This window comes from Helianthus annuus, chromosome 2, assembly GCF_002127325.2.
Source record: "Helianthus annuus cultivar XRQ/B chromosome 2, HanXRQr2.0-SUNRISE, whole genome shotgun sequence".
Taxonomy (NCBI): domain Eukaryota; kingdom Viridiplantae; phylum Streptophyta; class Magnoliopsida; order Asterales; family Asteraceae; genus Helianthus; species Helianthus annuus.
The window spans coordinates 18791497-18803920 of NC_035434.2; the positions used below are offsets into that span (position 1 = coordinate 18791497).

Sequence of the window (12424 nt, forward strand, 5' to 3'; positions counted from 1 at the left end):
AATTTTTCTTATCTTCTTAAATTAGGTAAGTTACTTTCATAATCACATGAAACTCAGAATCTGTTCCAGAGCTCTTATTAGTGTCTTTTACTTTATACTACTAGCTCTTAACGCATATCATCACTAGCGTTTCATTCATCGAATTTATTCCAATTGTATACAATTATTAATCGTGCAAACCCAAGTCTATGGCTTGTTTCTAACTTCCTATTTACGCATATTACATTCATTTATTTACTAATCAAAATAAATCGATTATTTCATACTACTCATACCTCATATACTATCCTTCATTTTGTTCGCTATGAGCTATCCTACACATTCCATTACTCTCATTACCTCTGATTAGCTTTAAGCTCATAGGAAGGGTCGATATATTATCATACGCCTACTGCAATCATTCGAAGACTTATTATTACAACCAAAATCACCCTTTCTACACCTACTTATCCGTACTTAACATGAAGAATAAGCATTATTTCCATGGTTACTATTGTTATCTATGTCATGCATATCTTTTCTACAATGCCTTGTTCAAATGAACATGGCCAACAAGCCGAGCATCAAGGTTAGCATTTCTTATCGATACTTGTCGTTTCTTATATTCTATCAGAGTTTCCACAGTTACGATCACTCAATTCAGTACCACCAGTTCGCATAGAAGTATTATTCAATATGTAACTTTCTATTTAACATCCACAGGTTAAACCATTTACTAACCTCGCTAATTTGGCACGAGCCAACGTGTAACAACCAGAGTTGACTTGCTCATTCACGAACCCGTATCTTAACAGGGTTGATCTTGTCCATCTGGTAACATGAGCTTCCATTCATGAGCATTCTTTCACCGTCCTAGGTAGCTTTATTGCATCATGATTACTGCCAATCTTATTATAAAATTTGTGACTTACACATTTCATTCGATCTCATTCAGACATGTTGTTTATCACATCACCTCATTTATACATCAATACTTTCTCAATTCCTTCTTAAGACATTAGTGTGTTAGACCTATTCATAACAGGTCAATACATGGCCATTTCTTAATATATCATTCTTATTATTTATATATATATATATATATATATATATATACGTATCGAGGTACATGTTTGTACTCCTTTTCAATTCAGACATGCTCACGATCTCATCGCTTCACTGTTCCAGTGTTTTCTTGCAAACATTTGCCCTTCCCGTTTTGAAAGTTAGTCATAATACTTATTTCGCTTACAATACTAACATTTTAGTTCCATTTGCTCATATACTTTCATTCCCTTTACACATTCGATTACCCAATTAAAGGGGTAATGGCATATACTCTCATAATGAGATTCAAGTATACCGCTTACGACCCGGTCACATTGGGTTAATTGCTTTCAACATAAATCTTTTGTTCTATCCGTATAACGGATTGAACTTCATACATTCGTTATTGCATTCACGACCACCCGTTCTAAACGGATGGTACCTTATCCTTACTCGACTTGTTCAACTTGAACCGGTCGACTTGCATAGCTTATTATAGCATTCGCTATATTAACCAAATCCGCAAGGGATTTGCATCATTCACATATTTCATTCCTTGAATCCGTCTCGCGGATTCAAGCATTGCATTCGCATATTTCATTCCTTGAATCCGTCTCGCGGATTCAAGCATTGCATTCACATCTTTCATTCCTACAAAGTACTCTCAATCCCCCGAGAGTCCTACTACCCACTTCACCCACACGCCTAGCTGCTACCAAACTCTCTCGGACATACCTGTAATAATTATCACGGTCTCACGAACGTCATACGTTTCTTGTGTACTGGCCAGGTACACAATCCACGTACTAGTTTCGTGTCTTCGCGTAATCGCCACCTTATGTCCGAAGAATCTAGTTTCGCCTCGTGTAACATTTTCAAAACTTATTTACCATGTCTTTATCATAATTTGTTCAATTTCAAATTTTTTTTTCACTTGCTTAACCATGCCATTTCATACGCCCATACGCTAGGTTTACGTACCTGGGGTCAATTCGTTTCATTACTTTCCTCGATGCCGGTCCTAGGCCGCATTCACGGATCATCTCTTCCAACAATTGCGCTTACCCTTCACAAAACATACTATTAGTTTCCTTCCAATACATAATCTAATACATACTTACATTCGCTTTTGCCTTTAGGCCTCGATCGAGTCTTGGATTGCACAGGTTCTTGGTCACGAGAGCACACCGGTTTGACTTCAAGTATTTACCTCCTGTTACTTGATTCTCTCAAACCAGGGCTCTGATACCAACTTGTTACGCCCTAATTCGTATTTGACAAAAAGTCGCAGCGGAAACTCGTGCCATAAAATTTCTTTCATTATTAACGTCATGACTTACTTGAAAGTACGTTTTAATATGTATCTTTTACAAAAAAATAAAGCATAAGCCCCGATTACTAATAATACATATTCAGTTATTCCCGTACAATCTAGCTTGTGACTCGCTCTTCGAGCTCTATTCCTCGTGATAACCACCCGTGATTCGTACAACCTGCACTCACCACATACATTCATCACATTAGTATACAATACATAAACAAGACTCAATACATGTACACTTTCCATTCAGCTTTCTCTCTAACTTTAAGCATATCATTAGCGTATCCATTCCCTTGTGAGTCTTCAATAATGTACCTGCGTCAATCTTCGTTTTCCAGGTACATGATTAATATCATTAGCACTTAACGTATCCAAAATCGTATTTACATATACTCTTGCATACATCCATACCTCAATACATACATGCCTACACTCATACGTATCTTCATATATTCATAAATACACTTCTACATATGTACCTACATTCATACGTCTCTACATTCATGCCTACGATCACACGTACTCCCATACATACACAAATACACATTTGCATACATACATACATTTCTACGCCTTCACATATATACATACATACTATCATACGTATCTTCATATATGCATAAGTACGCTTCTACATACGTACCTACATTCATACGTCTCTACATTCATGCCTACGATCACACGTACTCCCATACATACACAAATACACATTTGCATACATACATACATTTCTACATACATACATACCCTTCCTACATCGTTACGTACATGCATACACTCGTACATATCTTTATACATGCATACATACACATCTACATACGTACATACTTTAACGAACACGTACTAGATCACGCGTACCTCTTACATAATCATACATTATTAACATGGGTCTTAGACTTAGCTTTATAGCCCATAAACATCTAAGGAACCATCAAAATCATGTTTGGAAAGTCCACCGTAGTCCACGGATATCAAACCGAAGCCCACGGTACATAAATTAACTTAAATAACAAGATTTCAGCTTTTGGGACTTGGGAAGGCCGTCACCGACGCCCCTAGGGCCGTCGGCGACGGGCCTTGCATTTACCCGTAGCCCAAAAACCCGTAGACAGGTAATTAAGGCGTCGGAGAAAAACTAGTTTTCTAGAGCCCGTCGGCGACGGCCCTAACCCCGTCGGCGACGCCATCTAGAAAATGCCTTTTTCTGCAGATTCGTTCCGTCGTCCGTACGCACTAAAACGCGCATAACTTTTGAACCGTTTACCCGTTTAACCTCCCGTTTCTTCCTACATGATCGTAATTTGGTCCTCTATCATGTGGACCTAAAATCCCACACCCGGATTAAGAAAAACCTTTACTTACACCTACGACTTAATAATCATTTTTGACGTAATTGACTCATTCATATATTTGACAACATAACTTGTTGGTTTAACCTCAACTTTACATGAACCTAATAATTCCAAGGTCATCTACTATAAAGGAGTCATTCCCGGATACCTTACAACTTTTTCCATCCATTTTGCTCAAAAGCTTATTTTGACCCGTTAAGGTGTTTGCGCATTCATTATATGGTCTATGGTTTACAAAACCATACTCCCCACTTTATACTTGACCAAAACCATTACACTAATCGAATAGCTTCCTTATAAACTAATTTTAAGATTGTTCGCCCAATATACCCATCAAGGGCGTTTTAATCTACTTTATTCCCATTATTTACAACGAAAGACTTCAACACATACTTGACATCAAACATCATGTTTAGTTAAATAAAGCATTATATTACTTAAACAAACTAAGAAGTGACTACAAAAATCACTTACCTTGAGCGACCAAGTTCAAGCATAGGTTCCATGCTTACTTTTGACCCGCTAGCCTCCGTGCTTGAGTCCGTAGACATGTTATTTATCCTTACATGTCAATACATTAATATCCTTGTTAGCACGCAAGACCACACGTAATCATCAATCACATTAATCCTATGCTCAACATTTGACTTTCATTAGTCAATTTCTAACAAACATAAAGCATATACTCAAGTCATATCTTTTCAAACTCATATAATTTATCATGTCATCACACATTCATACATTGATCCAACTACGTACCATATACTTTTATAATCTTACAATTGTCAATCACATACAAGTTAACAATTTAACGTAATCTTAACATCCTTCTTTGCTAATAAATTTCTCTACCTTTAGTGCACATCCATATCAATTTATCATTTAGCTACTAATCCGACTCATGGTGTGCACCACCATTCAAGCATAGGGTACTAGTTCCTAAAGCATACTTTTCCCGAATCACATCATCAACCAACCACCCACATGTATTTCATCCAAAACACGTATCTCATGCTAACTTCACAATCAAATACAACACTATCACATTCTATGCCAAATTACCAAATTTTTGTAAACAATCTCACTTTCTAACTTCACCTAGTCATTTCATCAAACACTTGGTGTGCGTACTAATGTCTAAGCATAATGTACAAGTAATTAAAGCATGTTTTTCCCTAGTTCATCCATTGACCCACATAAGCATTCTCAACTTCTCATTACACCACCATGAGCATATACATATTGTTCTAAATCATCTATTCATCAAAATATCATCAACATTAATCTAATTTAGCATGTAGAATTTCATAAATTTTGATCATCTTTGACACACAAATGGGTTTTATCCTAACTCATCATCATAGAGAAATTCAAGCATAATTTCAATTTCTACATGTTCATATCATCATGCATTCGTGTTTGATTCCATACGAATTCACAATTTCACATAACCCACTAAATCAAACATTACCAAATCATGAATTTTGACTTACTTAATGTCAAGAACACTTAAGGAATCATGAATCTAAACTCATGCATCAAAGACCTAGCCTTAATCCTCCTTAATTTCTTGGATTTCTTGCAAAGCTTGATGGAGAAGGGTTTCCCCCTTCCTGCTCTTTGTCCCGTACGCACACACACATACCCACAAAAACTAGTCTTTTTTTTTTATTAGATTTCATTCCACATTTATACATTTAGCCCCCTTGACTTTTAAAGTTTGCTCATATTACTAATTTTCCACACTAACTTGGTCTCTTTTCTTTGTTTAACTTAGTTACACACATATATTTAAGCTTACTATCATTTTCTTACGGTACCGTTTTACGGTTACCGTTTTCCGTCATTTAACATCATGAAAATAATATTATTTTATAACATACGAAATTTGGGGTGTTACAAGTCTACCCCCCTTAAAGAAGGTTTCGTCCCCGAAACCTCTCTCGTTCCCACATTTACCTTTCTATTGTACTCATTCAATGGGCACACTACAACATAACTCATTCGGGGTCTTTGCATAAAAATCTTAACCATGAATAAATATAATCGTACGAATTTTTCTTATCTTCTTAAATTAGGTAAGTTACTTTCATAATCACATGAAACTCAGAATCTGTTCCAGAGCTCTTATTAGTGTCTTTTACTTTATACTACTAGCTCTTAACGCATATCATCACTAGCGTTTCATTCATCGAATTTATTCCAATTGTATACAATTATTAATCGTGCAAACCCAAGTCTATGGCTTGTTTCTAACTTCCTATTTACGCATATTACATTCATTTATTTACTAATCAAAATAAATCGATTATTTCATACTACTCATACCTCATATACTATCCTTCATTTTGTTCGCTATGAGCTATCCTACACATTCCATTACTCTCATTACCTCTGATTAGCTTTAAGCTCATAGGAAGGGTCGATATATTATCATACGCCTACTGCAATCATTCGAAGACTTATTATTACAACCAAAATCACCCTTTCTACACCTACTTATCCGTACTTAACATGAAGAATAAGCATTATTTCCATGGTTACTATTGTTATCTATGTCATGCATATCTTTTCTACAATGCCTTGTTCAAATGAACATGGCCAACAAGCCGAGCATCAAGGTTAGCATTTCTTATCGATACTTGTCGTTTCTTATATTCTATCAGAGTTTCCACAGTTACGATCACTCAATTCAGTACCACCAGTTCGCATAGAAGTATTATTCAATATGTAACTTTCTATTTAACATCCACAGGTTAAACCATTTACTAACCTCGCTAATTTGGCACGAGCCAACGTGTAACAACCAGAGTTGACTTGCTCATTCACGAACCCGTATCTTAACAGGGTTGATCTTGTCCATCTGGTAACATGAGCTTCCATTCATGAGCATTCTTTCACCGTCCTAGGTAGCTTTATTGCATCATGATTACTGCCAATCTTATTATAAAATTTGTGACTTACACATTTCATTCGATCTCATTCAGACATGTTGTTTATCACATCACCTCATTTATACATCAATACTTTCTCAATTCCTTCTTAAGACATTAGTGTGTTAGACCTATTCATAACAGGTCAATACATGGCCATTTCTTAATATATCATTCTTATTATTTATATATATATATATATATATATACGTATCGAGGTACATGTTTGTACTCCTTTTCAATTCAGACATGCTCACGATCTCATCGCTTCACTGTTCCAGTGTTTTCTTGCAAACATTTGCCCTTCCCGTTTTGAAAGTTAGTCATAATACTTATTTCGCTTACAATACTAACATTTTAGTTCCATTTGCTCATATACTTTCATTCCCTTTACACATTCGATTACCCAATTAAAGGGGTAATGGCATATACTCTCATAATGAGATTCAAGTATACCGCTTACGACCCGGTCACATTGGGTTAATTGCTTTCAACATAAATCTTTTGTTCTATCCGTATAACGGATTGAACTTCATACATTCGTTATTGCATTCACGACCACCCGTTCTAAACGGATGGTACCTTATCCTTACTCGACTTGTTCAACTTGAACCGGTCGACTTGCATAGCTTATTATAGCATTCGCTATATTAACCAAATCCGCAAGGGATTTGCATCATTCACATATTTCATTCCTTGAATCTGTCTCGCGGATTCAAGCATTGCATTCGCATATTTCATTCCTTGAATCCGTCTCGCGGATTCAAGCATTGCATTCACATCTTTCATTCCTACAAAGTACTCTCAATCCCCCGAGAGTCCTACTACCCACTTCACCCACACGCCTAGCTGCTACCAAACTCTCTCGGACATACCTGTAATAATTATCACGGTCTCACGAACATCATACGTTTCTTGTGTACTGGCCAGGTACACAATCCACGTACTAGTTTCGTGTCTTCGCGTAATCGCCACCTTATGTCCGAAGAATCTAGTTTCGCCTCGTGTAACATTTTCAAAACTTATTTACCATGTCTTTATCATAATTTGTTCAATTTCAAATTTTTTTTTCACTTGCTTAACCATGCCATTTCATACGCCCATACGCTAGGTTTACGTACCTGGGGTCAATTCATTTCATTACTTGCCTCGATGCCGGTCCTAGGCCGCATTCACGGATCATCTCTTCCAACAATTGCGCTTACCCTTCACAAAACATACTATTAGTTTCCTTCCAATACATAATCTAATACATACTTACATTCGCTTTTGCCTTTAGGCCTCGATCGAGTCTTGGATTGCACAGGTTCTTGGTCACGAGAGCACACCGGTTTGAGTTCAAGTATTTACCTCCTGTTACTTGATTCTCTCAAACCAGGGCTCTGATACCAACTTGTTACGCCCTAATTCGTATTTGACAAAAAGTCGCAGCGGAAACTCGTGCCATAAAATTTCTTTCATTATTAACGTCATGACTTACTTGAAAGTACGTTTTAATATGTATCTTTTACAAAAAAATAAAGCATAAGCCCCGATTACTAATAATACATATTCAGTTATTCCCGTACAATCTAGCTTGTGACTCGCTCTTCGAGCTCTATTCCTCGTGATAACCACCCGTGATTCGTACAACCTGCACTCACCACATACATTCATCACATTAGTATACAATACATAAACAAGACTCAATACATGTACACTTTCCATTCAGCTTTCTCTCTAACTTTAAGCATATCATTAGCGTATCCATTCCCTTGTGAGTCTTCAATAATGTACCTGCATCAATCTTCGTTTTCCAGGTACATGATTAATATCATTAGCACTTAACGTATCCAAAATCGTATTTACATATACTCTTGCATACATCCATACCTCAATACATACATGCCTACACTCATACGTATCTTCATATATTCATAAATACACTTCTACATATGTACCTACATTCATACGTCTCTACATTCATGCCTACGATCACACGTACTCCCATACATACACAAATACACATTTGCATACATACATACATTTCTACGCCTTCACATATATACATACATACTATCATACGTATCTTCATATATGCATAAGTACGCTTCTACATACGTACCTACATTCATACGTCTCTACATTCATGCCTACGATCACACGTACTCCCATACATACACAAATACACATTTGCATACATACATACATACATTTCTACATACATACATACCCTTCCTACATCGTTACGTACATGCATACACTCGTACATATCTTTATACATGCATACATACACATCTACATACGTACATACTTTAACGAACACGTACTAGATCACGCGTACCTCTTACATAATCATACATTATTAACATGGGTCTTAGACTTAGCTTTATAGCCCATAAACATCTAAGGAACCATCAAAATCATGTTTGGAAAGTCCACCGTAGTCCACGGATATCAAACCGAAGCCCACGGTACATAAATTAACTTAAATAACAAGATTTCAGCTTTTGGGACTTGGGAAGGCCGTCACCGACGCCCCTAGGGCCGTCGGCGACGGGCCTTGCATTTACCCGTAGCCCAAAAACCCGTAGACAGGTAATTAAGGCGTCGGAGAAAAACTAGTTTTCTAGAGCCCGTCGGCGACGACCCTAACCCCGTCGGCGACGCCATCTAGAAAATGCCTTTTTCTGCAGATTCGTTCCGTCGTCCGTACGCACTAAAACGCGCATAACTTTTGAACCGTTTACCCGTTTAACCTCCCGTTTCTTCCTACATGATCGTAATTTGGTCCTCTATCATGTGGACCTAAAATGCCACACCCGGATTAAGAAAAACCTTTACTTACACCTACGACTTAATAATCATTTTTGACGTAATTGACTCATTCATATATTTGACAACATAACTTGTTGGTTTAACCTCAACTTTACATGAACCTAATAATTCCAAGGTCATCTACTATAAAGGAGTCATTCCCGGATACCTTACAACTTTTTCCATCCATTTTGCTCAAAAGCTTATTTTGACCCGTTAAGGTGTTTGCGCATTCATTATATGGTCTATGGTTTACAAAACCATACTCCCCACTTTATACTTGACCAAAACCATTACACTAATCGAATAGCTTCCTTATAAACTAATTTTAAGATTGTTCGCCCAATATACCCATCAAGGGCGTTTTAATCTACTTTATTCCCATTATTTACAACGAAAGACTTCAACACATACTTGACATCAAACATCATGTTTAGTTAAATAAAGCATTATATTACTTAAACAAACTAAGAAGTGACTACAAAAATCACTTACCTTGAGCGACCAAGTTCAAGCATAGGTTCCATGCTTACTTTTGACCCCCTAGCCTCCGTGCTTGAGTCCGTAGACATGTTATTTATCCTTACATGTCAATACATTAATATCCTTGTTAGCACGCAAGACCACACGTAATCATCAATCACATTAATCCTATGCTCAACATTTGACTTTCATTAGTCAATTTCTAACAAACATAAAGCATATACTCAAGTCATATCTTTTCAAACTCATATAATTTATCATGTCATCACACATTCATACATTGATCCAACTACGTACCATATACTTTTATAATCTTACAATTGTCAATCACATACAAGTTAACAATTTAACGTAATCTTAACATCCTTCTTTGCTAATAAATTTCTCTACCTTTAGTGCACATCCATATCAATTTATCATTTAGCTACTAATCCGACTCATGGTGTGCACCACCATTCAAGCATAGGGTACTAGTTCCTAAAGCATACTTTTCCCGAATCACATCATCAACCAACCACCCACATGTATTTCATCCAAAACACGTATCTCATGCTAACTTCACAATCAAATACAACACTATCACATTCTATGCCAAATTACCAAATTTTTGTAAACAATCTCACTTTCTAACTTCACCTAGTCATTTCATCAAACACTTGGTGTGCGTACTAATATCTAAGCATAATGTACAAGTAATTAAAGCATGTTTTTCCCTAGTTCATCCATTGACCCACATAAGCATTCTCAACTTCTCATTACACCACCATGAGCATATACATATTGTTCTAAATCATCTATTCATCAAAATATCATCAACATTAATCTAATTTAGCATGTAGAATTTCATAAATTTTGATCATCTTTGACACACAAGTGGGTTTTATCCTAACTCATCATCATAGAGAAATTCAAGCATAATTTCAATTTCTACATGTTCATATCATCATGCATTCGTGTTTGATTCCATACGAATTCACAATTTCACATAACCCACTAAATCAAACATTACCAAATCATGAATTTTGACTTACTTGATGTCAAGAACACTTAAGGAATCATGAATCTAAACTCATGCATCAAAGACCTAGCCTTAATCCTCCTTAATTTCTTGGATTTCTTGCAAAGCTTGATGGAGAAGGGTTTCCCCCTTCCTGCTCTTTGTCCCGTACGCACACACACATACCCACAAAAACTAGTCTTTTTTTTTATTAGATTTCATTCCACATTTATACATTTAGCCCCCTTGACTTTTAAAGTTTGCTCATATTACTAATTTTCCACACTAACTTGGTCTCTTTTCTTTGTTTAACTTAGTTACACACATATATTTAAGCTTACTATCATTTTCTTACGGTACCGTTTTACGATTACCGTTTTCCGTCATTTAACATCATGAAAATAATATTATTTTATAACATACGAAATTTGGGGTGTTACAATTATATATTAGATTATTTAAAAACCATTTTTTCTATGTTTTGATATTCAGTATCTGCTTGCCGTTGTCTGCACGCGTTTTGCAAACATTGGATCCCCGCCGTAACGCGGGGTCAGAAAATCAACTAGTTGTTATATAAAATCAAGAGTTAAATGCCATTTTAGTCCCTGTGGTTTGGGCCATTTTGCCAGTTTAGTCTAAAGGTTTCTTTTTTAACCAGTGGGTCCAAAAAGGTTTCTCAGTTGCCATTTTAGTCTACAAGGTTAACTTCATTCATTTTTTCTGTTAACGAGAAGGCCAATTCGGTCATTTTGTATGTAATTCTGCTAACTAAAAGGGCAATTCAGCCATATAAATGACCGAAATTGGCCTTCTCGTTAACAGAAAAAATTGATGAAGTTAACTCAGTGGACTAAAATGGCAACTGTGAAACCTTTTTGGACCCACAGGTTAAAAATGAAACCTTTGGACTAAACTGGCAAAATGGCCCAAACCATAGGGACTAAAATGACATTCAACTCTAAAATCAAATAAAACAATAATGGAAATATTTAAAAAAGGGAAAATCTATTGGTTAATGACATCTAGTAAGATTACACGGAGTGGAGCGTGGTTTTCGGCGTGGAGGCCTCAACCACGCCCGCACACCGGTCCGTGCTTGGCGTGGTGGTTTAGACGCTGGATTCTTCACCAGCGTGGTGAAGAAGATAGTGATGAAGTGTGCTCTCTTGATTGGGTGGTGGATTTTTATTTGATTTTCTTTTTTAATATAAAATAAATATATAACAATTGTATGCCACGTGTCACACAACGCCACCCTTTCACGCCCCGTTTCACTTGGCTTTTTTACAGCACGCTACTTTTCTGACGGGTGCTGACGTGGCTACAACATGACCCTTCACGCCCTCTTTTCATACCCTCCTACTCCGTACATTCTAAATGTATTAGGGTGAAGGGAGTGGTTAAACATTTAGAATAGGTAAACTCCCAAATCACCCAATCACATAGCGCCATGTCAATTGTTTACCTAATGCTAAAAAACGTTGGCGGTGGTTTACCTAATGGGGTTTGGTTG

The 12424-nt window shown here is 36.6% G+C and overlaps 1 long non-coding RNA gene across 1 annotated transcript; it reads right to left on the bottom strand.

The window, feature by feature from the left end:
- Positions 1-2345: 2345 nt before the first annotated feature.
- Positions 2346-11101, bottom strand: LOC118483887. Its single transcript, XR_004872092.1, has 3 exons — positions 10943-11101; positions 4174-4260; positions 2346-2519 (listed from the first exon to the last, which is right to left on the bottom strand). It is a non-coding gene; the product is annotated as an uncharacterized LOC118483887 (long non-coding RNA).
- Positions 11102-12424: the final 1323 nt, after the last annotated feature.